This window comes from Hirundo rustica, chromosome Z, assembly GCF_015227805.2.
Source record: "Hirundo rustica isolate bHirRus1 chromosome Z, bHirRus1.pri.v3, whole genome shotgun sequence".
In the NCBI taxonomy this organism is placed as follows: domain Eukaryota; kingdom Metazoa; phylum Chordata; class Aves; order Passeriformes; family Hirundinidae; genus Hirundo; species Hirundo rustica.
In genome coordinates, this window is record NC_053488.1 from 57,310,150 (window position 1) to 57,338,012 (window position 27,863).

The window sequence follows — 27,863 nt, forward strand, 5'->3', positions numbered from 1 at the left end:
AGAGGCAAGAGTCAACACACTAAAAATTAGAAAATGTATACTGAAATTAGCAAGTTGTTTTGGTTTTTGTGTTTGTTTGTTTGGGGTTTTTTGTTTGTTTGTTTTGCTTTGATCGTGGTTATTTTTGTTATTGTTTGGGTTTGGGGGTTTTTTTGGTGAGGCAGATCAAGTATTGGGACTGACTGGAGTTCTCATCTTTACACATTGTCAGAATTCAGCTGAACACAGCTTTAGGCAACCCATTGTAGCTGACCCTGCTCTGAGCACACAAGTAGATGATCTCAAGGGGCTCCTTTCAGCCTCTGTCATTCTGTGTACAGCAGCTCAGAAGTGGAGACTATTTAAAAGAATTATCTCCAGTTGGTGTTCCCTACTTTTGATGCTTTACTTTAAAGCAACAGCAAGCAACAAAAGCCCCTTTTCTTAGTCCTTACACCACCGTTTGATGCACTGCTGCTGAATCAGACTAATACCAGATTTTATATCAGAGACAGTGTCATCAAAGATCACAGATTGCTAGAGCATACTACAAAAGGAAGGTTGAAAAGCTAGAAGCAAAGTATAAGCATGCTATCCTGAAAAGAAGTGCTTGAAAGATATCTTAAACATTGTCAAAGATGGAAATGTTGCATTCAAAGGTACTATTAAGTTGAGATAGGGTGGTTTTGGGTTGTTTCAATAAAATCTGGTAATAAAATTGGTTCTACTTCACCTGATTAATGTTTGTTAAACAAATGAAAATTTTTTTGTGGGGAGGTTTGTAATGAGCTAGTAACTGTGTGTCAGGCTTGCTTACCATCAGTTAAACCATTCAGATAATTCTCATTGTTAAAAGTTAGTGTGAAAACCCATTCAGCTTGAGAACCAGTCGAGAACCACCAGACTGATGTGTTAGCATGCCACTACTTTAGAACTCTTGACATATGGAACTTCATAACTGATTTTGAGTTGTGAGATTATTAATTATAAACAGTCATAAAAAGAAAGAATGATTCTCTAATAAATTCTATTGGATGATGAAAATAATTTCTACCCTGTATTTTTTCCCCTTTTTTTTTTTAATAAATTTCTCTGTTAAGTTGTCTTCTTTCTGTGCAAGGAAACAAGATTGTAGCAAACTTATGGTAAAATAGCAAGGAAAATGTTTTAAGAAAGAGGACAATGTAAAAGAAATGGTCTTAAAAACAGATTACTCTTCCAGTTAGGAATGGCAACCATAAGAAATTATCTCAGACTTAAGTTTTTCCTAGGAGCATTAGTAAGGTGTCTCTTCTAATAACACTTTTCAAAATAATGAGAAAACCTTGAAATGGTCTTGTTGCTTAAAAGAAGTTGGTAAAGGAGTATGGTTGGTAAACCATACAAACTGTTGTACCTTTAATGTTTAATTTTCAATTTTTTTTTTTTCTTGAAGAGGGCAAGTAGCTTTCTGATCTTCAATGAGCACTGCAAAGAAGACATGAGAGAGACATTGATGAGACAGTCAATATACCTTCATATTAGGCTAGAAGCTGTGTGCACTTCAAGTAGGTAACTGTGCCTTGTCTCCTGGAGCTTTGGGTGCATCAGGTAGGTGGTAATCAGGCTATTATACTGAGACATTTTTAATTTCCAAAGCCACAAATGTTTTTGCCAGAGGTTTTCTTCTGGAATAGGGTAGATGATGAATTGACTAAAAGTCTAAAACTCAACTATGCCAAAGATCCAAATAAGTCTTAAGCTAGACAAGCATTTCCAGTCATTTGATCAGTAACTCATCTAGTACCTCAAGGGCACACAATGGCACTGCAACTCTTTCTCTAGCACCTGAAATATTGCAAACGTTTTTGGTTGGCCAAATCATCTGCTTTTAAAGGTCATATGGTCTAAGTACACTTTAATTGTAAATGTCATGTATTTATGTATGTCATTCTGAGGAGAGCAAGGAGTGTGTGGTTTAAAATAGCCTCCCAGGATGGTGTGGTTTTGTTACATTGATGGCAAGGCTTTAATTCATTAGAAGCACATACACAAAAGATTTGGGTGGTAAAATCTAAGTGCTGATGAGCCATTGCAGTTTTCAGGCTTTTCTGCTTCTCAAGATGATACTAGTTAAATATATAGTTTACTTCTCTATTTTGTATTTGGCCAAGTGTATCATAGTGTGCTGCACAGAGAAAAGCAAAGTAGTGCATGCCTTATTATTAGAATTCTGTTTGTGTTGTAGTATCATTTATAGTTAGCAACACGATTTAATAAAAGTTTCTTTATGTCAGAGATTTTGTGGCCACTGAAGTGGTGGAACACAAACCACATACTTGGAGCCAGAACAGGAGGATAGACAAAAACTGCAGACTTGAAAAAATGTATGAGTTCCTCTTCTGCACTATTTGTAGAGCCTAGGATGATCTCATTTTGCTCATCATAGCAGGTGTGTAATAGATACCCTGTCATTATGTTACTTACAATTCCTAAACAAGAAGAGTTTGTATCTTGGTTTAAGACAACTTGAAGAAGAACACTCTGGAATGAGCTGCCTCCCTTTATAGGTTCAACCAATCCTTTTACGCCCATAAGTGATGAATACAAGTAGATGTAAGTGAAAAGATAAGTTTACTGACAATGTGGACAGCAAGAGTCAAGAAATAGCAGCAAATATCCACCAGATACAAAACTGCTAAGCCTCCCAGACTCCACAGAACAGAGAGACCCAAAATGCTGGGGACAGCCCCCAGGATGATGCTCTACAGCTAAGTGTGTGGTTTCAAGGACAAAGGGAAAGGTAAGTGTGAGTCTTCCCTGATCCCCCTGTGCTCTGCTTATCTCCAGCTGGAGCTGCAGCTGGTGTTCTGTGGATCACAGGCTAGGAATTTGTGGAAGGACTCCTCTTTCCCTTGGTAGGAGCAGTAAAGGCAAGGTGTCTGGGCTGGTGTGACTCCATAGTCTTCTCTCCTGGAGTGGGGACAGATGGATCTGGACCAGCTTGCTGGAGTGGGGCTGCCCCGCTTGGTGCGGCAGTACAGGCAACACGTGTGGAATTTGCCTCAATGGCGGCTCAAAATTGCCAGCTGCAGGCTCTCCAAGACAAGAGAAAAAAGCTGAGCAAGAATCCCAAAAGGACACAGCTCTGCCTGGGCAAAGACCAGGAAGCCAGCAAGCCAAAACCCACATGGCAAGAGGGGATGAGCTGCTTGTGCAAGCCAACTTTAAAAGCCTCTGATAGCACCCCCTGCCCCACCTTCTCGGCTGTAGGGTCACAAAGAAACAGGAACAATTTTGGGCCCAAATAGATACGGAATACGACAACATTTTGGGTTACCTATGATAATTTGAGTTATCTAGAAGTTAGGGTGATAACGTAGGCTGTATTTTATGTGTTTCTCTGTAGTCACAAAATCTTGAGGGTTCAGGTTCAAGGAGAAGTTGAGATTCACTTATCAGTAACTAGAGCTCTTCAGAGAGATGCGATATCACAAGGCTTGATAAAACCACAAGAACTGGCAGATTTGAATATGCAGTCCTGGAGGCAACTTCAAAAAAATGCAAGTGAGGTAAACATTAAATTTAATCCATAATCATTTCAGACTGCTGGTACAATGCATTATAGTCCTGCCATATTTTCACTTTCTAATGTAAGGAAATGGATTTTATGCACGGCGTTATTCATGGATTACAAACTCATGTTGTGTTTTCCCGTGCGTATCTCATCTGTGACATTTAGGCTTGCTTTCCACAGAAGTTTGCATCCAGCTGGTTTTTTTATTACGTAGTTTAGTATCTTCTTCCAAGTAGCAAATGATAGAAAAAGAGAAAATGTCCTCACATTGCACCAGGGTGGGTGTGAATTGTATATTAGCAAACTATTGTTACTAAAGAGACTGTCAGGGATTTGAAGAGGCTGCTCAGGATGGTGGTTGAGTCACCTTCCTGAGGGTATTTAAAAGACAAGTAGACACAACACCTGGGGACATGGGTTAGTGGGAGAGCTACCAGTGCTATGTCAGTGATTGGACTTGTTGGCCTTAAAAGTCTCTGTCAGCTTTAACAGTTTGGTGAATTCTATGGGGTGTAGCTATTTGAGAAAAACAATTATATATAAACAATAGCATTCGTGTGTGAACAAAGCATCATTACGCACTTCTGATTATTGCTTTGTCAGTGGTCAGCAGCTGTTCTGGGTCAAATTGTCTCTGTGGCATGTGAAGACATGGCCATAAGAATGTGTGTGCTTAATGGTAATTTTTTTGTCCTTGTTCTGAATTGTATTTAGTACTGTATGACTTCAGTAAACAACTGGATTTTAAAAGTAAACAGGAATCACTAAGGTTTGTTTGTTTGAAATATACACATTTCCATGTGTCATGACTCTGATAGATGTACAGATATTCAATAATTGTATAGTTTCATTGTAGTCAATGATCATTTATGATAGCCAAAAATTAGATTGTTCTTATTAGTAAATCATTTGGCTGGCTGCAGTGCTTTTTGATGCTTTCATTTTATGATTCATAGGAGGTTTTTTTCTGTTACAAAGGTCTAATTAAGGAACCAATTTGGTTATGGTGGTGGGAGCTGATCCACTGCATTGAGCTTACAGGAAACATGGGGACAATCTCTTTCCGTGTTGTTAAATGTATCACATTTCCACATGGCTTAGAACATGAAAACAGATTAGCAACTAATGCACAGAAAATACTTTAGTTATAGTAAATTATCTTAAGATGTGCTGTAGTATGTCAAGTAAGTTGTCCATCTGTCCCAGTGCTCTCTCTGCAACATTGCTAGTCAGAGGTGTGATTTAGAAAGAGCTTTTAGACTGGGTACTCTCTGTTGTCAGGTCTTCTTGTGCTCCACTGACATCCAAAATTAGAGAACTAGAAATGTCAAAGACGACATTCAAACCTATGCCCTTTAAAACCTGTAGTCCGTGATTGTGTTTCTTGCCTTTTTAATCTTCTTGATACTGTTGTTCTATGGCTACAAATCCAACAATTTCATCACTCTAAAAGAAATACTTTCTTTTCTCTGTTTTTAAATCCATCTCCTTAAATTTTCACTCCTAAATGAATGTCCTCCCTTTTGTGTTTGAAGGATTTGGTGAACAGTTTTTCTGTCATCATGCCAAACTCTTCTCTAGTAGGTTTCACTATTTTTCTTGGTAAAGGAAGTGCTCCCTCTCCTTCGTCATTTAGTTGTCCTATGATATGTCTTGTTTGAGAAGTAATGCACACTTTTGTATGCTTTAGGATGCACTGAGAAACTGCATTACTGAAAATATGTGCTCATGCTTTCAAATAATCTGATGTCTCCAAAACTAAATGATCATCTTTAACTTGTCAGTAATGTTTTCTGATATGTACTATAACACTTTGATGTGATATTTTTAACAACAAAAAAAATGCATATACATTGATAATTCCTGTATTGATCCTTTCTTTTAACTCTAGTAAACTTCTAGGAGGAAAAAAACATTGTGTCATACGTATCTACATTATTTTTTTGGATTATAGTTCACCGTGACTGATACTTCTTTTGCCGCTGTGTGTCTTGAAACCCCTAGGTTAATGATTTTTTGAGAAGCGCAGCAGCAGAGAAGCAACTAAATAATGTCAGACTTCAAAGGCTCTTGATCATTAACTCACTTATTGCCAGATTGCTGATTGTGATGTTTGCAGCTGTAACAAACAATTTTGTTCGCAGCTGTGTACTGGAATTGCAGCTATTGCCACATACTGATGTGACCAGTCTTCCCTTGAGTTTAGATTGCTCCTTACCTTCACACACCCATTTCTTCCTGCAGGCTCTTTATTGTCCCTTGCACTCTTGTCTAGCTGTCCCTGTCCTCGTCTCAGTGCTTCCCAAGCCCATCTCAGAAGTCTTCCAACCTGCAGCCAGACGTGGATGAAGTTCCATGGACTGCGTGCCATATTCTGCATTTCAGTGGCACAGAAGAACACACAAGAAGGGACTTCCTGCAGAAAATATTCAGCTGTTCCTGCTTTCGTGAGGAGAGGCTGGTTGCCAAGTAGCCAGAAGGCCAGAGGAAACAGAACACTACATAAGCATGTATCTGCTCCTAAGTATTTCTCTTCCATCTAGTTGTGGGAAAAGAAAACACACAAAAGGGAGGATGCAGAAAATAGGATGTTCCAGTGGGGAAAAAGAAAAAAAGGTTAAGGTAAATGTTTGGCCTGGTGAAGGCCTGCAAATGGATCTGCAGATCAGATTAAAGGAGTTTGTGGTTAGGTAATGGAAAGCAGAACCAGCAGAATGAGACAGAAAAAGGAGAGATGCTGGGAGAAGTGAGAGATTTTGACAGAACTAGACAAAATGAGGAAAGGGAAAAATGAAAAATACAAAAGGAGCTTAAATTTTTTGTCTTTTCAAAATAAAACATTTTTTGAAAGAAAAATATAACTAATCTAAATGGGAGTGGAGCAACTAGTAGATGGAGAAGTGCCAAATATAATGAAAAATAGAGAGGAAGGAGGAAAATGTAAAAATGAAAGGAAGTGAAAAGGGGGAGGGGGAACACCCTACATTACTTCTGTTTTTCCAATTCCTGTGTTTTATCATATGTCCTTGGGAAATCAGTTTATTGTGATAAAAGAATATATCAGTCGCATGTCCTCTGCTTTTATTCACTGATACTATTACTGTACTGTAGCTAGACTAGTGACTTCCAAAAGCTTTTGATTATGCACCTCTATCAGTAAAACCTTTCTGAGCATGTACCCATAATAGAGGCATATATGTTGGTTTATAAATTGTATACATGTATAATTCTATTAATGTATTATGTAAATGCTTACTAAAATAGAAGTTAAAACAATGTGAGATAAAGATGAAAGAAGCAAACACTATTTTATTTTATTGTTTTGTTTTGTTTGTTAATGCTAGAATCCATACTTCTTCACTCCAGTGGACTATCTGGCACACATTCTAAGCTGTACATTTCCCTGCCACATATACACTTTGGAAAGCACTGGAATAGACCCTAATGCAAAGTCTAAAGCTTTGTGATGAGCTCTCTCCAAAGCTATTGATTACATTTCTGATGATCTTGGTGAGGAGGATATGGAGGTGGCCTTCTTATCACAAGATGCAGAGCTACCTCAGCTCTTCATAAGTGTTTTATAGTATTGCACAGAAACATTTTCAGAAATAGCTGGTTAGGACCAGTCAAAATCACTGATAAAAATAATCATTCAGCCTGACCACACTTGAATTTTCTAAGTTCTGTTGTCTTATATACCAGCTACAGGGAAAAAACCCTATGGTTTCCAAAAATAAAAGCACAGCTTACTGAAAGGAGTGGCCATGTCTTTAGAAGTTTCTAGTCCATTTACATCCAAAGTAGATCTAAAGCTATTTCATACAGATATTGAGAATTCAATTTAGTCTTTTATATTTTCCTAAGTTTCTTCTCAAAGTAGGGTCAGCAAATTGAGTTGTGCACATCTTTTGAATTAGACCTGCAATCATGTTTTCAGTTCCACAGATAAGCTTAGTCCCACTTCTTCAGGCATAACTTTTTTTTGTATATGTTGACTCTTGGTTTTCAAATGTGTTTTACATAACACATTTGAAAATAGGATGACATTCAAAACTTCAATAATGGATTGTATTGGCCTTTCTTGAGAGGGGTAAGCCCACAAAAAAAGCCTTTATTTTGCTGTTTTCCCATGTGCATTCCAGGGGAACTTCATATAACAGGTTTTGGGAAGGCAAGAACTGTAAGAATATAAGCGTAGAATTGTAATTAAAGAGTATTTCTTTAATGTTTGTATAATTCATGTTCTTATGTCTAGAAGCAGTAACAAAAGGCAAATGCTGATAGTGAAATAAAACTTTGATAAAACTATGGATTATTTCTAGGTATTTTCAGGTTAGTTTACATTTGAATGCTTTCTGACCTTCTGTATGCCCTCTGCTGATGTATACCTTAATTCCCAGACATTATTACATTTAACATCCTAGCCTAATAAATATTTGTTACCGGCAGATAATCTAATGCATTCTGCAGTTCAGTGGAAAGGCTATGTTTGAGTGCTCTAGAAATGTAGGAATTTATGCCAGCACAAAACCTCGCAAATTATATTAACCCCCTTAGTTAAATTTATACTTGTATTTCAAATATGTAATTGGATTTTACTGTTTGGGGGGAGGTTGCTGATTTCATATATTTCCTTGTAAGAGTCCATGAGTGCTATCGACCGGTCATGTTAATGGCTTAAGGACCAGGATGGATAGATCCCAAAAAGGTGTGTTTAATCTTCCTGGGCCTGACCTTTCTGTTGGGAATATTAGAAAAGACTGTAATGGTTAAAAACAGACACTGGTTTGCATTGACTTGGACTGAGAAGATTGCTTATCGTCAGTATGCTTCCCCACAGTGGCATCAGGCAATTCCTCTGTACTTTGTTTTCAACTCACTTTATAAACACAAACCCATCATTCTTTTAATCTGCTGGAGTGCTGGTTGAAGTTGACTCAAACAATAAAAGGGTCTGTATCCTGTGTTGAGTCTCTGCTATTTTTTAAGTAGTACTTAATGACTCTACTGTTTGTGAAACAATACTGGCAGAGTCATAGGAAGACCCTACTGCATTGTGACCTAGATCATTATCAATCAGATAAACTTGAAAAAGAGGCCTCCAGAGCTTTAGATTTAGTTTTAAATTTAGATTTTTAGATTTAAATTTAGGTTTTTAGATTTAGTTGTAAATAGAATGCATTTTATAAAGTTTTGTATGAGATCTGTTTTACAGAGGATGTTTATGAGTCTTTTCAACAACGAAGGGCCAGTAAACTCTTTAATATACCAGTCCAATATATTGAAAACATATATTGGACCACAAAAAGTTTATCCCTCTCCCACAACGCAAATTAACACACGCCTGGTCCTTTTAGTTTGCCTCCTGTGTTTTAAACTGTCAATGGACACAAAAGTTATATTTCCAAATTCCAGCTTCAAAACAGAAGCTAGAGTACTTCTTTTTTAAAAGAAAGCTTAGGTTCTGATGTAACCATAGCATTCTAAACAGAATAAGAGGGAATGGAGACTGTAAGGCAGATGTTACTAAACTTCATCTAATGAAAAAGTCATGAGAGCTGACAACACCAAATAAGCTTGAGTTTCCACATTGATTTATGGTGTTGCTCCTTGCAGGACCAATTTGAAATTCTGCAACTTAGGTCCAGAGGCTGTCAAGGATGGGCCTTTACAGTTGAAAGGTTGTACAGCTGAGGATACCAGTGAGGTACCTTGGTGTGTATAACATGGGAGATCACAGCTTTGGCCTCTATCCACAACTTCTCTGAGTTTTTCTCTGAGTTTAACCAATTTGTATTTCAGAGGAGATTAAAGGAAGATTAAATATGTTTGTGTCAGCCAGACATCAAATGTAGCAGTCTGCTGCTTTAGATTTACCCAGTCCATAGTAAGATGCAGCTTTTTCATTGCTAGTGTTATCTAAATGTTCAAAGAGCCTTAAGCCACAGAGAATTTTGTGCTGAAAGTTGTTTCTTCCAGTTCCTGTGGAAAAGCTAGGAATCCTCTTTTTCAATGCTATCTTATTCCATAGCCATGTCCATATCCAAGAAAGCTGCATTCACCATACAGTTTCATTCAGATCTGAAATACTTCTCTAACTTGAGTTCTAGCTCAAGACTAATCCAAAGAAAGGAACAAGCCTCATTTGAACTCATTTGAAGTTTTGGGTGTTGTCAACTGCATATGAAAATGTCAGCATTTTATTCACAAAAAAAAAAAAAAAAAAAAAAAAAAAAAAAAAAAAAAAAAAGGGGAGAGAGAAAAGTTGTAGCTGCCTGCCTTCCTCAGTGAGGGAACATTTGAAAATATCGCTAGTGAAAAAAACAGCATGTACACCAGGATAAAAATTAAATTCCTTTAAAGGGAGGAAAAAGTTCCATTCCACTGGCAAGCAACTCTAGTAAGCAAGTACGTGTTCTATTCTGGGTTTGAAATGGAATATGGCACTAACCAGTAGTGGTGGTGAGTTGTTAGCCGCACTAATTTCCTGCCCCCAGTTAGCAGTAACATGTTTACTAATATTGCCCTTTAAAATGTGGTTACTCTGTGTCTTGGTTTAAAAGACAGGAATTTGCTAGGGAGGGGCGGGGCCTCTCTAGGAATGGGGTATTGTAATCCCCTGCTTCTAAGTTACTATAATTTAGAAAATTAAAGGGGCTTTTCAGATAGAGGTATGGGGAAAGGAATAACAGTTCTTTACTAGTAAGAATAACAAGGCAAACAAACAATGACTACAGCATTAATAATAAACAGGTTTTGTTTGACAAAGCCTGGGGCAGTCTGATCCCCTGAGAGCACCACGCTGGAATGGTGGGAACTCCCAGGCTGGTGGATGGAACGGCGAGAGTCCCCAGCAGGCAGGGGGAAAGTCCCGGCAAAGTGAGCAGTGCTGAAGGAACCGTGATGGCCAGACAGAGCTGGCCCAGCTCCAGCAGGGCAGGTGAAGGAACTCAGAATTCCTGGGCACACGAGCAGATGATGGCAGATTTCCCAGAACCGTACTTTCTGTTGACAGTGGACTCCTCTCGCAGCAAACCACAGTCTGGCCGTCCTCTCGGATGCTGAGAGCAAGAAGAGCCCCCAGCTCCCGCAGCCCTGTCCTTTTCCTGTCCCCAAACTCGTGTGATCTTCCCCCTCCCGACTTTCAGCCACCTCCTTTGTGTTGGTCAGGCACCATCTAAGCACCTGCACTTAGTCTCTTAGCAACTCATGGGGAAAATTTCTATAAGAAAAAAAGGAACAAACCTAACATTCTGTTTCAGGATTAGCACCCATGAGACCTACGGGAGCCAGTCACATCTCATGTCTTTCATCATCCCAGTCAGCAACCTCTGTTATTAAGTTGATATGCATATTTTAAAACTTAAGTGTAGAGCTGAAGGCATTCCAAGACAGATAGTAAGGTTGTTTGAATGTATTTGTATAGTATCTTGCAAGAAATTTAGACACTAGATCATAAATACATCATATAAAACAGGATTCCTTTTTATAAATACATCAGATAAAATAGGATTCCTATTTAGGGGGAGTGATGAATAGTGAACCAAAGTTTAAACTCCAAAGACCAAATAAAGCTATGCATTAAAAAAAAAAAAAAAAAAAAAAAAAAAAAAAAAGTTATTACTACTGAGCAATTCTTTAGATATCAACATATTCCTGAGTATTCGCTACACAAGATAGATGGATCAGGTAGTACTGCTTCAAATTCAAAAACATTCTATGAGAAGAGGTCCAAAATAACAGCAGGGAAAGATATTTGTGTCCATTTGTGTCTGATTTTAATTCCTTATCTGTACATAAAGTCAACATTTTGCACTAGGGAATAAGTTTTAAAAATTAATGTGATTTCTGTACACTCTAGCTTTCATAAAATTCATTATTTATTGTCACATTTCTCCTATTCCAAAAAAGTGTCTTCTTTCCCTGGTTTCGCATGAGAGACTTATGAAGCTGACCAAAGGTAAGTCATTATCAAAAAAGCAAAATAAACAGGCAGAAGCATCTTTTAAAGTCTTTCTGTTAAAATGACACACCACAAAGATTAAGTTAATATCTAATTCTGGTGGGTTGACCTTGGCTGGATGTCAGGTATCCACCCAGTCACTCTATCACTCTCCTTTTTCTTTCTGACAGAAACCTGTTCCAGCATAAGCTTCCCATGGGATCACAGCATCCTTCAGGCATCCCCCTGCTCCAGGCTCTGGCTCCTTTATGAGCTACAGGTGGATCTCTCCTCTCCTGTGGATCTTCAAGGGCTGCATGGGCACAGCTGCCTCACCATGGGCTGCACCAGGGGCTGCAGAGGAATTTCTGCTCCAGCACCTGGAACACCTCCTTCCCCTCCCTCTGCAGGTCTGTTTCTCTCAGGGATACTCACTCTTCCCCAATGCAATAATTTACATATATGATTTGATTTTTCTCTCCTGAAGAGTGTATGATTTAAAACAGTAATGTAAAAAAATGTTAATTACATTTTAAAATGAAGTAAAATAGCAACCTATAACCATACAATAGTCCTTTCTGCATAGCAAGAAATTTGACTTAATTGGGAAATTATGGTATCCTGCTCTTTGTCTTTTTGATTAGCAGGAACATAAATGTCTAAAGAGTTTATAACCAATTGCTGACTGCTTCAAGGAGAGGACACAAATTTTCCCAGTCTCATAGAGCTTTTTGTTCTGACCAGTCTGCCCAGCATGAATCGGGTCCATGTACATATAGACGTTTAGTCCAAAGACTGCGTGAATCTCATGCCTGCAGCAGGGGCTGATGAAAGCTCCTGCATTGTTTCGGCCTCATATGAATTGTAGTCTGAACCTGTGAAAAGGTCTAAACACTGTATAGGTCAGCACCATTGGTGATTCCTTATGCTTGTAAAAACTGTAACTATATGGAGGGACACACCAGGCTTTATGGAAAATATTGTCCAAACAAGTCTTAGACAGCCTCTATCATACATAAAGCCAACAAGACCTTTTCCGTGCAGTTATTACCTCTGAGTCTCTAGAGCCTTGGTTCTGATTTTTTCTCGTAGATGCCCTCCAACAACTCTGGTGGTTTTTTTGCCCAGGAGTTGACTTCAGTTAAGATTTTAATCTCTATTAAGTATGTGCTCTCTCTAATTCAGATATTATACCTTTGCTGTGCTCAGCTTGAAATTTCAGCTGAGAAATCATTGTCTAAGTTATCTTTCCTGTCTGAGTTTTTTGCACAAAGATGATGTATGTTTCCATCTGTAGTCTTTTTCTTTATTTTTTCCTGTGCTCTCTTTTCCATGTAGCTTGCTCCATGGAATTTTGCAGAGGCAGGACTTAACTCTAAAATGTTGGTGTCAGTGCAACATGTACATCTACCTGGCTTAGTAAATATGCTTCTACTGAAGGGGAAAAAAAAAAAAAAAGAAAAAAAGAAAAAAAGAATAATTAAAAAAATAAATTAAAAAAAGGAAATAGGCTAAGGGAGTGGAACCAAAAAGCAAGAGAAGGATAAGATTGGTAGCAAGTGAACTTGAAGGAAAATTAAAGCATCAGCAGAAGAGAACTTCCCTGACTGAGCAGTCTTATGTGTACAAAGAATGGCAAGCTTGCCACACTGGGAATGTTTTCTTGCCTTCAGCATGTTATATACTTTGTTAGGTATTTTTTCCTGTCTTTTTTCCCCCTCATTTCTTACCTAAATTAAATGAGAGTACTTGAGGAGACAATAGGAAACTTTTTTCAAAGGTTAGTTTATGGCAAAGGTTATAATTTTGGGGTGGCTCCTATTTTGCAATTGACACAGAACAGGAACTTGCTGGTCAGAACAGAACATGAGCAATGTGAAATGCAGCTCCTTCTTAAAAGCTTGCTGATGTGGTTATGATAGCATGTGGTACTTACAGGTTATTGGGAAATCCAAAGGAAAGTTTATGTACAAAATTACAGGTTCCAAAGAGTTACTGTTCGGAAATACTACTGAGGGAAACATCAACTCAATATTCAATGTTGACCAACAAACTAAAATATTTTAGGTATGATTTAGGGAGAAAATACAAGGAAAAGAAAGCACTTATTTTGATCTAAGGTACCTGTATTCTGGAGGATACTGCAATTCTCTTTCTGTCTTTAAATAAAGGGGCAGCAAAATTGGGAAAAGGAAAATAAAGATGCTGAAATATGAAGCAGTTTCCATGAAAGGGACAAAGAAATATGTTCTGTTAATACATTTATTATTATCTCAAAAGAGATGAGCATGAGAGAACTTGATGGAGTGTCATAGAAAAGGTGAATAAGGACTAACTTTCTTTCAACATAAGAACTATGGGGTATCATATGCGATAACTGGGACTTCTGAAAGAGATATTTCTTGTTACAAGATATGTTTCTTGTAACTCATATGTCTGGTGTAGTTGCTAAAGAGCTCCTTGTCACAGGATATCATGGATGTTAGCGTATCAATGGTGATACCAAGCTGCAAGTCTCTTGAAGGAGTAGTCTATCAAGTTTTGATGTATGTTTGCTTAACTTTTTAAAATATATTCTTGTAATATCTTGTCAACAGCTGTTGAAAATAGGCTACTTTGCTAGATGAATCTCTGATTTAGTATAGAGAGTTCTATTTTAATGTTAATTTATGTTTTTTGTAAAGAAACAGACAGGCAAAACCAATAATGATCATGATGCTTTCACCTCAAGCACTTGTTTAAAGGATTGATTTTTAAAAAGTAGCATGAATTTTAGGATCATTGAATGTCTCAACCTGAACCAAATGTTTAAAGACCATATTCTGAAGGATTGAAAATTCATCTCAGAGAATCAAAGTATTAATTTGTCTTGGGCAAACAAATACTTCTTGTTTTTACATTTGGCTGTCATTCATATTAGACACTTCAGTTCCTGGAACTTTTTCATAAAAAAAACCCCAAAAGGTCAGGATGACATCCTATGCATGGAATCCAACTGTGATTCTCATTTGTATTTGTTATTTTAAAAAGGAAAAATGTTCAGTCCATCATTTGGTGACACATTGTGAAAAAAGTGTGCAGAAAACTGAAAAACTACTGGAATCAACCCCTCCTGATTTTACATATGCATGTTTTTCCTTTGATACAAAACCAGGTAAGCATTAGTGCCTTATTCTACAATATTACTTAAACATGTATCAAATATGTTTCTTTTTTTACAGAAGAAACACATTTTACAGAAGTTTTTATAAAATAAATAAATTTTGGGGATTATGGTCTAAATGTGAATTGACAAGCCCAAAACTTCGTAAGAAGATTTGCATTAGCAAATCATCACGTGCAAGAAATGTATCCTCTTGTATTTGATGGAGAATTCTCTTTTGAACTTGGTTTTAATGCTCTGGAAAACAATGTTATCTTAGTGTCCTAGTGATGCAGTTTGCTTTTCCTGTTTTCAAATACCCAAAGTGTTCCTACCTACATATGTTTCTTCTAGGATGAAATGAAGTACCAGCGAAAACAGGTTTTTAGAACTTTCCATATCTGCTTTTGGAACTAAGCAGTATAATAATAGTACTTAGAAGTATTACAACTTTTATTTTCCAAATGTTTTAATGCTTTTTAAAAAAGTAATATTCCCAAGCATTTCACCCTGTGAAAATATTTAGATTTCTCTTCAATCAGATACTTAATAAATAACCATAAGAGCAGATGACTTAAAATGCATTTCTCTACAGTGGAAGTCTCTGTCTTTCTGAAAAATTAAAAGAACACAATTTTGTCATGTTTCTGGCTTACAAGTATGTGGATGGAAATCAGAAATCTGTGCTTTAAACTCTGCTCATCTTGTAAATTTCGCAGAGTTTTAACCAAAATCATTCTCTGTTAAGAAAACAGAACAAAAAATTCAGGACTTAAATTCATCACATAGAAACATTATGTGTAGAATCAAAAAGCAGTTACACCAGGCATATGAGATAAAAAGCAAATGATCATAGATATTTCAAATAGTCTCAGCTAAAGTCTGGCATGCAATTTGTAGGAAATTATGCATTTAACAATTTTTAGTCTGCCTTATGGATTATGACAGATGTTAAAAGGTCTGTAGACTGTGGCTCATCTCGTGAGCACAGCACTCCAAATTCAACTCTTGAGGATCTGACTAGCCTAACAGTGTATCTGCTTATACCAAACAAGCAACTAGGACCAACAGTCCTTATGGCTGTATTTCTGGCCACTCATTTACAGTTTCCATCAATATTTACCTTAAATTCAAGGCAAATTTACTGTTCCACTTAGCTTGTAAAAGCAACATAAATGTCAACCCAATTCACATTAAAATAAATATTGAAGTAACTTGGAAAGTGGACACCTGCCATGAGAAGCTTTCCCAAGGAAAAAATTTTTAAATATGGAAGACAATCACAATCAAGTGTTTTTAATAATGTTGAACTAAAATCTAAACACAATGAGAAAGTAGTATCTGTGTTTCTTAATGTGAATGGATGAATTGATTTGGTAGGGAATTGTGACTTTTATTCTGATAATATTTAAAATTAATGCAATATAGCTTTGTTGCATTTTGTCTTTCATCAAACTGCACTTTAGAAGTGTAAAAGGCAAAATACAGCTTTCTGGTACTCAAATATGTTTTGTGATTTTTTTTTAATTATTTTTCATTTTCTCTCAGTTATGTGCTCCCCTTCATATGTTCCATCTATGTATATCTGCTCCCCCCTCTCATTCTTGTTCTTTATATTTATTTTCAACTCTTCTTTTAAAAACCCAGTTTATTAATTCTTTCACCCTTCAGTGCACCCTTCAGTGAAGCCTCCCTTCATCAACACAAGTTTTTTTACGTAATTTTCTGATTTGCTGCAACGTTTAATTACTGAGGAGGAAATCGAAAGGCCACTAAAAACATATCAAGTTTTGTTGTCAGTTTTCAATGATTTTCACCTTTACACAACACAGAATCTTGAAATTCTGACAAGTTTTTCCACTGTAAAAATTTTGACAACATACAAAGTGACAGAGAATAATGACAGGCAGGATTTAGCAGAACTCAGAAATAAGTCACACATTTTTGTAAACCTGCAAAAAGTAAATTAGTTGCATATGGGTTGTCTTGACATACAGGAAAAAAAAAAAAAGGCATTGGCTCTTCAGTGAGCAGGGGAAGATGATGCACTGAATCTGCTCCAACTAAATTTGGTTAAACATTACCTCTGCATTCCCTCAACAGGCATTTTTCACTTGTCTTCTCCCTTAAACTGTTGTTACATTTTGTTAACTGCTGTTACCTTTGGTTGAAGCGCAGTATGTCAAAGTAAGATCAGGCTTTTACCAAAAGCAAAGCTTTCTCCAGCCTAGGCAGTGTTTGCGTTATTATAATAATTTAACTTTTATTGTGCCACATGTGCTACACTTCCAGAGAGTAAATTAAAGATCTGTGTGTTTTTTATGATAATTTAAAACATGGCTACTCTATGGAAAAAGTATTACCACAGAGTACCTGGCACATATGCCAGAAAGGCTTAAGTAAGGAAAGAAATAAGTACATTTTCTCTCTTATTTCAATAGACCAACAGCAATATTTTCTAAGGATCTGCATGGGAAGTGAGAGAATAGGACATAATTTTACCTGGTAACTGCCTATGTTTACTACCACCTATTGCTTCCTAACTTGCCCCTTCCTTTCTCCTAGTACTTTTTTTTCATTCAGAATGACAAAACCTGCTTCCTTCTTGCTTATTTTGAAATCATTAGACCTCAGTAATAGCATCAATCATCTCTTTCAAGTCCATCTCTTGTCATTTTAAAATTTTGGTTTATACACTTTACCAGTCTTTTGTCTGCTGAAACCCAAAGCAGCATGAAGAAACAAGTGATAACAAATGTACATGCACTAATGATTTCATACACCATTTAGGTTTGATAGAGAGGTTTCAAATACTCAGGATATTTCAAAGTCCAATATTTTGCATACTTACAGGATTTAGGAATTGTTTTATTCAAATGTATCCATCATTTAAAAGCATTACAGTTGTTTGGTGATAATTCCATTCTGTAAGAGATCTACAACTACCTGAAAGGATATCATAGTGAGGTGGGTGTCAGTTTTTTCTCCTGGGTAACGAGTGGCAAGATGAGAGGAAATGGCTTCAAGTTGCACCAGAAGAGGTTTAGATTAAATCTTTGGGTTTTCTTTTTCACAGAAAGAGTTCTAAAGCATGGTAGAGTCATTGTCCCTGAGAGTGTTAAAAAAAAAAAAAAAAAGTGGATATGGCACTTGAGGACATGGTTTAATGGTGGACATGGTTTAATGGTGAACATTGTTGTGTTGCTGGATTAACAGTTGGACTTAATGATCTTAAAGGTCTTTTCCAGCCTTAATTTTTCTATGGTCCTATGATCTAGTGCTTTTACAACTCAAAGGTGTTTGTGACCTGCCTGAGACTGAAAAGAATGTATTACGTGAGTTGTCTAAAATATGCACACATGTGTGCTCCTACTACACACACACCCCTAATGCAATATATTTCGTTTCAGACTATTTAATTATGTAGCAATGTTTTACTTTATGCCATTATACAGTAGTACTGGCAAAAACACCTGCACTGCAAAGAGCTTTTTCTCAGGCTTCTGTCTGAGAATGTTGATCAATAGTCTGTATTTCTTCTTTCTTTAGACAAGCATATAAAAAAGTAAATACTTTCTGCTCCTGGACTAGTACCTTTCCAGTAGATAAACAGTGCTTACTTTCAATTTAATTTCAGCCAAAGTAATTGGCAAATGTAAGTATTCAGTTTATATTTGTTGAAAAGAGGCAAAGTTTTACAATTGCACATGTTAGAATGATTGTTCTCCTGGGCTTACAAAGAAAGAATAGAAGCAGAGACACACTGTCAAAGCCAAGATGAAATTTTCTTATTCATATACCTAAGGGCCTTCCTCTCTGTGATTTAGTGACAAAAGCAAGTTAGGAACTGTCTCAATTCCTTTCGTGTCTCTACAGGCAAATCTCTTGTCTTGAGTCAATTATTGCTGTAAATCTCAGGCCTGAGGCTCAAGCTGTGGAGCAGAGCTGCAGGTACAGTCCCCTCTGAGCTAGTGCAGCTGCTCATTCCACCTGCCCACGGGCAGCTGCTATTCAGTGGTACAATGGTTTGCAGTTAAACTGCTCTGCACCCTGCACTCCTGGGGTGAAATATTGCAAGCAATGGATCCAACTGTGATCTCCAAGAATCAGATTAATGAAGCTGATTTGCAGTCTATTATTTAGGCGCTAGATGTCTCCGTGTGCTATAAGCACACCACACAGGCTATGCTTACTATGCTTTAAACAAAGAGGAAATCTCTAGAGGCAAAGTCAGTAGGGCAGTGTTCATAGACATACAAGTGAGTTATCACTTTGACTTCATCTGTTTGGAATATTCCCAAGGAAATAACTATGTTGGGAAATACTTGTATTTCCCGAGGCATTTCATTGAAGCATCTTGAATCCGATGAGGGCGCTTTTTTTTTTTTTTTTTCCCTGGCTCATTAGTAATGAGTGTGGCCCAACCTTGCTGCACGGAAATGGTGGGAGGTCTCAAACGTAAGAGAAATCCGTTTTCAGATTTACATCAAAGTTGACAGCCTTAGAGGCTGAAGTGCCCTGAGGCTTCACAGTCCCTCTTAAATGTCTATACCAATTGAAGCTCTTTGCTGTGTAACAGCTACAAGCAGGGGTTCTCTGAAATTCAGAACATTTTGGGGTTTAGTTTGATCTTTGATACTTAAAAAACATTAGAAGCCGAAACAAACAAACAAACAAACAAAAAAAGCAAATCAGAAAGCGGAATCAGGTTTTCCAGTCGGTTCTTTCCTTGGTCAGACTGCCCGGACTACAACGGCCGGTAAGTAACTTTGTTCAGCCTGCACGAACCGATAACCACTGCGTGCCTGCTCTCTGCTACCGCCGTCTCTCTGCGCTGCGGGTGTCCCTTCTTCCCTCCCCGCTGCCCCTCCGGAGACAGCACTCTGTCTTCCCTCGCTGCCGCCTGGCTCTTTAACTGCTCTGGTACCTCGCGCGTATTTCACACAGCCAGGCAGCACCTGCGCGTCTACACTGTGGAATGATTATGATTATGATTTACTATTATTATTATTACTATTATTACTACTGTTGTTACTATTACTTTAACACGAATATCGGCATCTAACGCTGTGTCCAGTGTCTGAGCTGCAAATCAGCTCTTCTCCACGCTGCCCAGAGGAGAGCCGTAGGTACAAAGCCGAGGAGAGCGAAGTACCCCCCTGCCTCCTCTTGCCCCCCAGGCCCGGGTGCTGCAGTAGGCGGTACCTGGTCCCCCGGCAGCAGCGGGACGATCGGCGGGATGCAGTTCCGCGGGGAAGCGCCAGGGCCGGGCCGGGCAGCGCGGCGCCCGGCGGAGCGCAGAGCGGAGGTGCGGCCGGGCCGAGCGAGGGGCGGTGCGGGACGGCCCCGCTCCTCCCCCGGCTCGGAGGCGGCGGGAGCGCGGGAGGCGGGGCCGCGGCTGCGGGACGCAGCCGCCTCCGCTCGGGGCCCGAGATCTGGGTCGCCCCGCGGGGGTTGTAGCCGCTGCCAGTTGCGTAAGGGCGGCAGCCGAGGCGGGGAGCGGCGGAGTTGGCGAGCAGCCGACGGCCTCCCGCCGTGTCCGGGGCGGGGAGCACTATGCCGCCGCCCTGAGCGCGCCGCCGCCGTCCCGAGCGCGCCGCCGCGCCGGGCCCAGGTGAGAGCGCGCCCGGACCGGTCGGGGCCAGCGCGGGTCCGGGCCGGGCTGGAGCGCGGGCAGGGCCGCTGCGCCCCGGCCGGGCGGTCTGCGCCGAGCTAGCTTCTTTTGTTCCCGGGGCCGGCGGGAGGGGAGGGAAGGAGGGAGCAGAAGGAGGGAGCGGGGGCGGCGGCAGCCGGCGGCGGGGCGGGGAGGGCCGGGCGGCAGCCGGAGGCAGGCGCGGCCGCCCCGAGGAGCCGCCCGGGGCCGCGCGTGCCCGGCAGGTGTGCGCCTGGCGCCGCTCCGCGGGGCCGCGGCAGGTGCGGCGGCGTGGCCGCGCTCCCGGGGCCGCGGCTTTGTTGGCGTGCCTGGTCGGATGCTGCTGGGATCGCGGTGGAGAGCGACCGGGCTCAGGTCCTCATCGCGGCGTGACTGCGCTGGGACTTGTCGTAGGCATCCCGGAGTGCTCGGGCTGCTGTGGAATGCCATCCTTGTGATGATAACCAACAGCTGCTTTGCTTGCCCAGAGGCACGGAATAAACGCTGAGAGTTGTACATCATCGCAGCCCCTCTAGAGAAAAGAGGGTGTGCAGCGATTAATGCGCTGCATTTGTGCTATATCACAGCCTAGACGAGGACTGTGTCTTGAAGATACTACCCTTGTTTGTATTTTACATATGTCTTTAGTGATACTGTTTCCTTGAAAGGGAAGAGATTTTATATTTCTGGGTAGTTCTAAAAACAAAATAGCAGCTGTGGCTCGACAAAGACATTGTAATAAGGAGGATAAAGTAGTACTTCATATTTTTGTGTGGCATTAGACTGTTTTCTTGAATCAATTTGAAAAAAAGTTGCAGCAATTGAGCTACTGATGTGAAATGGCCCATGGGTAGTAGTAAGGAAGAGGGAGGTTAATCTTTGTTCTTAGGAGTCTACAGCTCTTCGAGGTGCTTTGTCTACATGGATCTTGCGCACTGTCCACACAGATGTGAAGTCTTCTGCCAGATCAAGTTTGTTGGGCCTCCTCCTCCGCCACTCTCTCTACTGATACAGCGTCCGGCAGACTGTATGTGGGGGCCTTCAGCAAAGAGGCCAGAGAAATAAATTATTTGTAAATCACAAGAAATGTTACCACATACAAAGGGATTCGGGAAGAAGAAAGGGAGTGTGGAGGGGAAGAGGACAAAGACCCCCCTCACAAAGGGTCTTGTGAGGTCTGTGCTATAATGAGAGTGACTTCTGGAGTTCAGCATATGATCTTAACAGGAGCGGTGGAGTGTGCTGTTTTCAGATGGGGATAGATGTTTTCCAGCGGCACACTGTGGGTTTTTTAAATTACGAATATTAGCATGTTATCTGCACAGTATTTTGTGGTGAAAGTGGTGTTGAGGATTGGCTGGAAGCTTTTAGCCAGTTCATCTGACTTGGTAAAGACATTGCATAGTAGAAGATGGTGGCCCTTGTGTGTAGAAACCATTGTTTTCAGAAGGCCCTGTGAAATCCACTAAAGGTTTCCTACCTGTTACACATCCTGTGACTGGAAGTTGCCTTTTGGTGATACAGTTCACTTTTCTTCCAAGCTGACAGACCAGATGACCAAAAAAGTTTGTTTTTCCTCTAAGGCATGAATATAAAAATAGGTAGAACACAAGCTGTGTGACTGCCTTGGTTATTTTGCAGCGTTCCTTTCTTTATTTTAAATTGGAGTTGATACATATTTGAGTAGCTTGTCCTTCAAAGGAATTTAGGAGGTTTTATTTCTTTAAGTAACGACAGGGTGCAGTGGGACAGGTGCTTTTCAGTTTTATTTAAATTCTTCAAAACAACATTCTTACCACCAAGGCTGCGAAGAAATGTCTGCATGCCTTGGATGGTCGGGACTAGGAATGATTTTTAATTATGTATAACTTTTAATGTGCTTTAAATACAAAGTACAGTCCTTAATTTCCTTTATTATATGCCCAGTGCATTTCAGAAGTTTTATTAAACCGTTTTAGCATACTGTTTTTGTGTGTTTTGAGGTGAGTCAGTTCAGCTTTTGCTGTGGAAGTCTTGTCTGCAGAAAGTGAGCAGTGACTCAATTTTATTTATCATAGCTGTTGAATAGGAGGGAGCCGTTTGCTTCTTTACCTGTGAGAAGGTTCTGACGAATCTCTGTGCTAGGACTGGAGCTCCATCTCCTCTTGATTTTGCCTTGTACTGGAGCTGGGAGGAAGCAGGGAGGAGAGGGAACCTGGTCCCCATTGTCTGCCGGAGGCTGATGCTGCAGCCTCCACAGCTGTAAGGGCACGCTTCTGCTCCCTCTGCTTCACAGTTGAAGGAGCTCCTTGGCTGATGGGCCACATCATGCATAACTTCAAGGAAACTTGTCCCACAGTGCTTGCGATGAACTGTTCTTCACCTTCTGTGTGCATGCACCAATGGCTTTAAAAACTTCAGGCAGAAATTAGTGGGGAAACTGTCACCTAGTAAATCTTGCTTTCTGTATATTAAAAAATTAAATAATGGGAGTACAATCTGAAGTCTATCAATAAGGTTCATGCTTTGCATTAGTAACGCTGTTCAGTAGAATCACCTACGGTATGCATCAAAACATGATTAAAGTCTGTGTTGTGAATTGCAGTTTCTTATTTGGAGTCAAATTGTGATTAGACTTGATATGTTCTCTGCTTATTTTTACCAAAAGGGATTTCACTATTGATTTAATGGTGGTATTTTTGACAAGACAAATGGGAATGAATTATTCGTAGATGTGGGTGTAGAAATCCACAGAAATATTTTCTTGGAATAGTAATACTGAGAAAGAATGTGGAAAAGGAGTAGGAAAGTTGAGCAAAGATGTGAGGGAGAAAAGTGATGCATTTGCCAATGTGGAAAGAAAATACTGAAGGCATTAAAGAATGCATACTTTAAAACTTGTAACTGATTTTATTACTTTGTTGTCAAGTAGGTTAACTGTGCTAGTAGCTCTTCTATCTTTACGGCACATGGGATTAAGAAGGACGTGTTAAAAAGAGTAGTGCAGTCCTGCAAGATGACTAGCTATACCTGGCTGGATGTTGCAGTACTTGGCCGTTGGGTGCAGAGTTCTCGGAGTTTCCTAGAATGGAACCCGAATATGAGTGCACCCACCAGCTCAGCAGAATGCATACTTAGTGGCAGATTACAGGGCTTTGTTTTGCTGTTTGAAGATGGTGATTTTGCTGTTTTGGGATATCCAAAATATGCTGTTTCTATTTTTTATAAAAGGAAAATTATAGCAAGTTTTTTATTTTACAAAATTATACAAATATATCATGTTGCGTAAGTTAAGTCACTGTTCCTTTTTCACCAGGCTCTCAACTCATATAGTTCTGTGATTTCTAAGTTATTTTAGAGCCACAGGTTATGTTGGCATTCAGATATACAGTCAAGTTATTCTTCATCACAAGAAACTCTTTTCACAAGACTTTGTGCCCTCATGCATTAGCTGGTATGTGATGTGCCCTTCTGCTAGATTGCTACCTTTCCTACAGCAAAATGAAAACTGTACCATGTTTCAGCTACTGTGTATCAGTTTGGCATGTTGATGTAAGCGATCAGGTAAAGATGCATTTTGTGTTGCTGATCTCAGCAGGAAATTGCAGTGGCTAAGTTAAGGGGGATTTGGTCCTTGGAGGAGGAGAGGTGATTTTGGAAAAGTGAAGGTGAAAGACAGTTAAATGAGGTCTTAACGCGTAGTAGAAGAGTGACCACATCATATCAGGCAAAGTCTCGATCCAGGCAATTACCCAGTGTCTGACAGTGGTGAGTAATAGTCATCTGGTGAAGCTGCTTCATTGTGATGCTACTGCTTCCAGCTTGTGTTTCAAGGACTTCCTAAACCTGGAGAGGTGTTATTTACAATAATCCTCAACTGATTTCTCTTCTGCAACCTTGTTGCTCTCTGAACCTATGTAAATGCTTGAGGTCCAAAGCATAGAGTACTGAGTCAGGTTCAGAGACTTCTGTTTCAGCTTTTTTTTTTTTTTTTTTTTTTCCCCTCCTTGGAAGAGGCATAAAATGTTGTTTGCATTCTACCAGCTACTTCTGATTCTATGGACACGTGTCATATAGCCTCTCTCTTAGTCATGCATCACCAGTATGAAGAGTCCTTTGGGGGTTCAAAGAGCTAAGAGGTGCTGAAGTCATAGCTGTGTTCTCACTGGATGTGATTTGTAGCTCTTAATTATTTTTTAATGCAGTCTCATTTAACTTGGCTTATACAAAGACAAGAAAAAAAAGTGGGTGTGCAGCTGCAACAACTCAGTTTTTCAAGCAGCATTTGTTGTTGTTGTTGATACACAGTTAAAATCTGCAGAGACAGTCCTTCAAGTATGCAGAATAATGGGTGACATACTATTTTCTGTAGCTTGAGTTGGACTGAAGAAAAAATTCCAAGAACTTAACAGCTTTGCCTAAGAAGGAAATCCACATGCTGATACAAAAGAGAATGTGTTATTATGCCGATTCATATTTTAAATATAACTTAAACTTGACAGCACTTTGATTAAGTGATTATATGAGTACACTCAGGAGTCTTTTTGTGTGTATCAGTTTACCAAAGCTAAGTATTGGATCTGATTCTTTTCCCCACTGCCTGTTACATTCTGTACTTTTATATATGCTTACAATCTATTTATAAGAGCTTTTCTAATTTAATAATAGATATCTAATCTTACTGTCCTCTTTGGAGGAGGATTGTAGGCCCAGTGATTCAAGGTAGTACTGGAACTCAACTTTATCTCTCTGAAGTGTATTACCATTACAAAGAAAATTTTCTGCTTTGAAATCCTGAGCTGTAGCTGTTTGGTTGGTATTTGTGTTTTTCTAGAGACTGAAGATATCTGTATACCACTTCTTATTGTCCATATGAGAAATAGTTTAGATACTTTTCCCTGATTTTTATTTGGATTTTTTCCTAACATCTTATTCAGGTTCCCTAAGGTTAATGTGACGAATCTGTCACTTTCGTGTGGAAGTTGTTGACATAAGTGTAGCTATTTATTTACTTAAAAGTAGACTTGTACTCAGATGCATCATTGAGCTGAGGCCAAAGCGTTCTCTAAACTAACCCTCACAATGTCCCTGTGAGGCTAGTGACCCCTTTTTTTTTTCTCATGTTACAGGCTAGGGGCCCAAATAATCTGTGACTCATGCAGTAAGCTAATGGCAGATGGGTGACTAAAATGCAAGTTTCCACTCTTGATCTCTTACGCAAATTATTAAACATTTCGTTTCTGAAAGTGGAACAGTAAAAATTATTCCATTCATGTTGCCTATTTCAGCACATGCCATATTTCCTAGTGTGCTCTTGGATGTGCTGTATTTAAGCTGTCAGTAATTCACTTATTTCTGCATGGTTTCCTCCAGCAGAATGTGCTAATTTTTAAACAGTGAATGAAAACCAGAATAGACCTCCCCAGTTTTTAAGTAATTTATAAAGATAGACTGTGTCAAAAACAAAGGGTAGGAAAGTAGAATTCACTGGAAATGTCAGATACCATTTTAGATACACTGACTACAGTTTGCTGTGGCTGCTGGCTTATATTTCTTTCTTTCAATTGGCAAAATCTGAAGCTACTACAGTTCTACTTGAGCATACTGAAAATTGCAGTGTCTTCTCATCAATTTAAAATTCTTGAAAGCTTACAGGATGATGTTTGATGTCTAGGAACTGGAAAAAAACAGTCCCTGCAGTTTCCGCAGTAAGACACATCTCTGCTCCACTACAAAAATCCCTATGCTTTGTATGTAAACTTTCTGCAAGACCAGATTCTTCATCTGCTGCATCAAATGCTCTGTAAGTGAAACCAGGTGAGTGCTGCAGAGCTTATTCACACAAACTGCATGTGAAGGACAAAAGCTGAGTTGTCATTGGAATGGGGAACCATTTTTCTTGTACGAATACCTTCTGGTCTTTGTCTCATCCATAATGGTGATCTGCCAAACACCTGCACAAGAGGGTAGAAATGAAATTCATGGCTCTCCTGTATGCTGTCAGCCATGGACATGGGAATGGTTTTACTTTACCATAATTTGATACTTACTCCCACAGACAAATTCTATTGCAGCATGTCTATTTACCTCCTTCCCTTGGAATACAATCTTCTCACCATCCTCTACCCCTCACCTCATCATCCTTTCTAATCTGTAGATAATAGCTTATTTGTTTTGTATATCACCTAAACATATGTAGTCCAACTTTCTCTACTTGTATATATGTTTGAAATCTCTTCTGAACTGGAGAAAAGCTTGTGTTCTCCAAGATTTCATTAGACCAGCTGATGAAGATTATTTCTATCTATAGGCCTTGTCTTACACTGTAAATATAATGCATGCTTTCACTTCTGCCTCTTGATGTGTGGTACAGAAGTGGTTCTGTGATTCTGTATTTTGAAAGATTTGATGTAAGAAATAATGGACCTTGGCTCAGGTAGTTTCCACTGGTTGTGTATCATGCAATGATACACGTTTTCTACGTGCCAAGAAATTCACTGAAGATTATTAGTTGCTACAAGGAAATTCAGGAAACCTAGTGCAACAGAGTTTATCTTTTAAGTTTTGTAACTTATGCCATTCTTATATCTGTTTCTTGCTAATTTTTACTCTGATTTTCTCCTGAAAGTGCTGAGCATGGGACAAAACTTGGTGAAGGCATGCAGAAAACAGCATATGTGTCTAGATGTCAGTAGAGTTTCTACAGGTTTGTTTTGGGGGGTTTTTTTTGTGGTTTTTTTTTTTTGTTTGTTTGTGGTTTTTTTTGTTTGTTTGTTTGTTTTGTTTTGTTTTGTTTTTGTAACTCAGCTGAGATTTTTCAGAATATTCCACAAGTATTGTGATTTCCAACAGTTACTTACTTAACTGTAGCAGTGCATCTTACTATGGACATATTCTTTCCAGCTTTTGTAAAAAAGGTGGAAAAGCAGGTTCCTTCCAATATGCTGTGTGTTGTCTTAGTGAATAGGTAATTTTGGAATGAGGCAGGAGGAGAAAATACGGAAACAGAAAGGAAAGCATGTGGGCACCCTGTTTGGAATTGTTCTTACTGGTGAGGTTAAGATTTGTTGAATTGGGGACTTCCAAGGCACTGGAAGCATTGAAATTTTTATTTCTGTTGGAGTTGATCAGCTTGAAGGTCTGTAAAGGTGTGCATATCATGCTTTAGGAGTTTGCCTGACATCTCATTCTATTCAGTAATTGTTTCTGTTCAGGAGCTTTTTAATACTGAGTTCTTGTCCCTTTCCATGGGTCCCTCACTGTTCTTTGTTTTTATATCAGACAAGTGGCTCTCCCAGGAAAGCAGTAATAACTTTTGTGGTATAGAATCACAGAATCACTAGGTTGGAAGAGATCTTCAAGATCATTGAGTCCCACCCATCTATGCCCCAACACCTCAACTAAACCACGGCGCTGAATGCCACATCCAGTCTTTCTGTAAACACATCCAGGGATGGTGACTCCACCACTTCCCCAGGCAGACCATTCCAATACTTTATCATCCATTCTGTAAAAAATTTTTTTTCTAATATCCAACCTATATTTCCCATGGCACAGCTTAAGACTGTGTCCTCTCATTCTGTCAGTTGCTGCCTGGAGAAAGAGGCCAACCCCCAGCTGTCTACAGCCACCC

General features: G+C 39.3%; 1 protein-coding gene across 5 annotated transcripts in view; it reads left to right on the top strand.

Annotated features, from left to right (window-relative positions):
- The first annotated feature begins 19,145 nt into the window (after positions 1–19,145).
- Positions 19,146–27,863, top strand: part of CEMIP2 (cell migration inducing hyaluronidase 2) — a 51,035-nt gene continuing 42,317 nt past the window's right edge. Inside the window, exon 1 of one of the 5 annotated variants that reach the window (XM_040089757.2) lies at positions 19,146–19,378. The gene's annotated coding sequence lies outside the window, so the exon portion shown is untranslated. Of the gene's footprint in view, positions 19,379–20,183; positions 20,234–21,392; positions 21,427–26,001; positions 26,048–27,863 lie in introns of those variants that run through there. The other 4 variants (XM_040089754.1, XM_040089759.2, XM_040089758.1 and 1 more) reach the window with 4 other exon arrangements.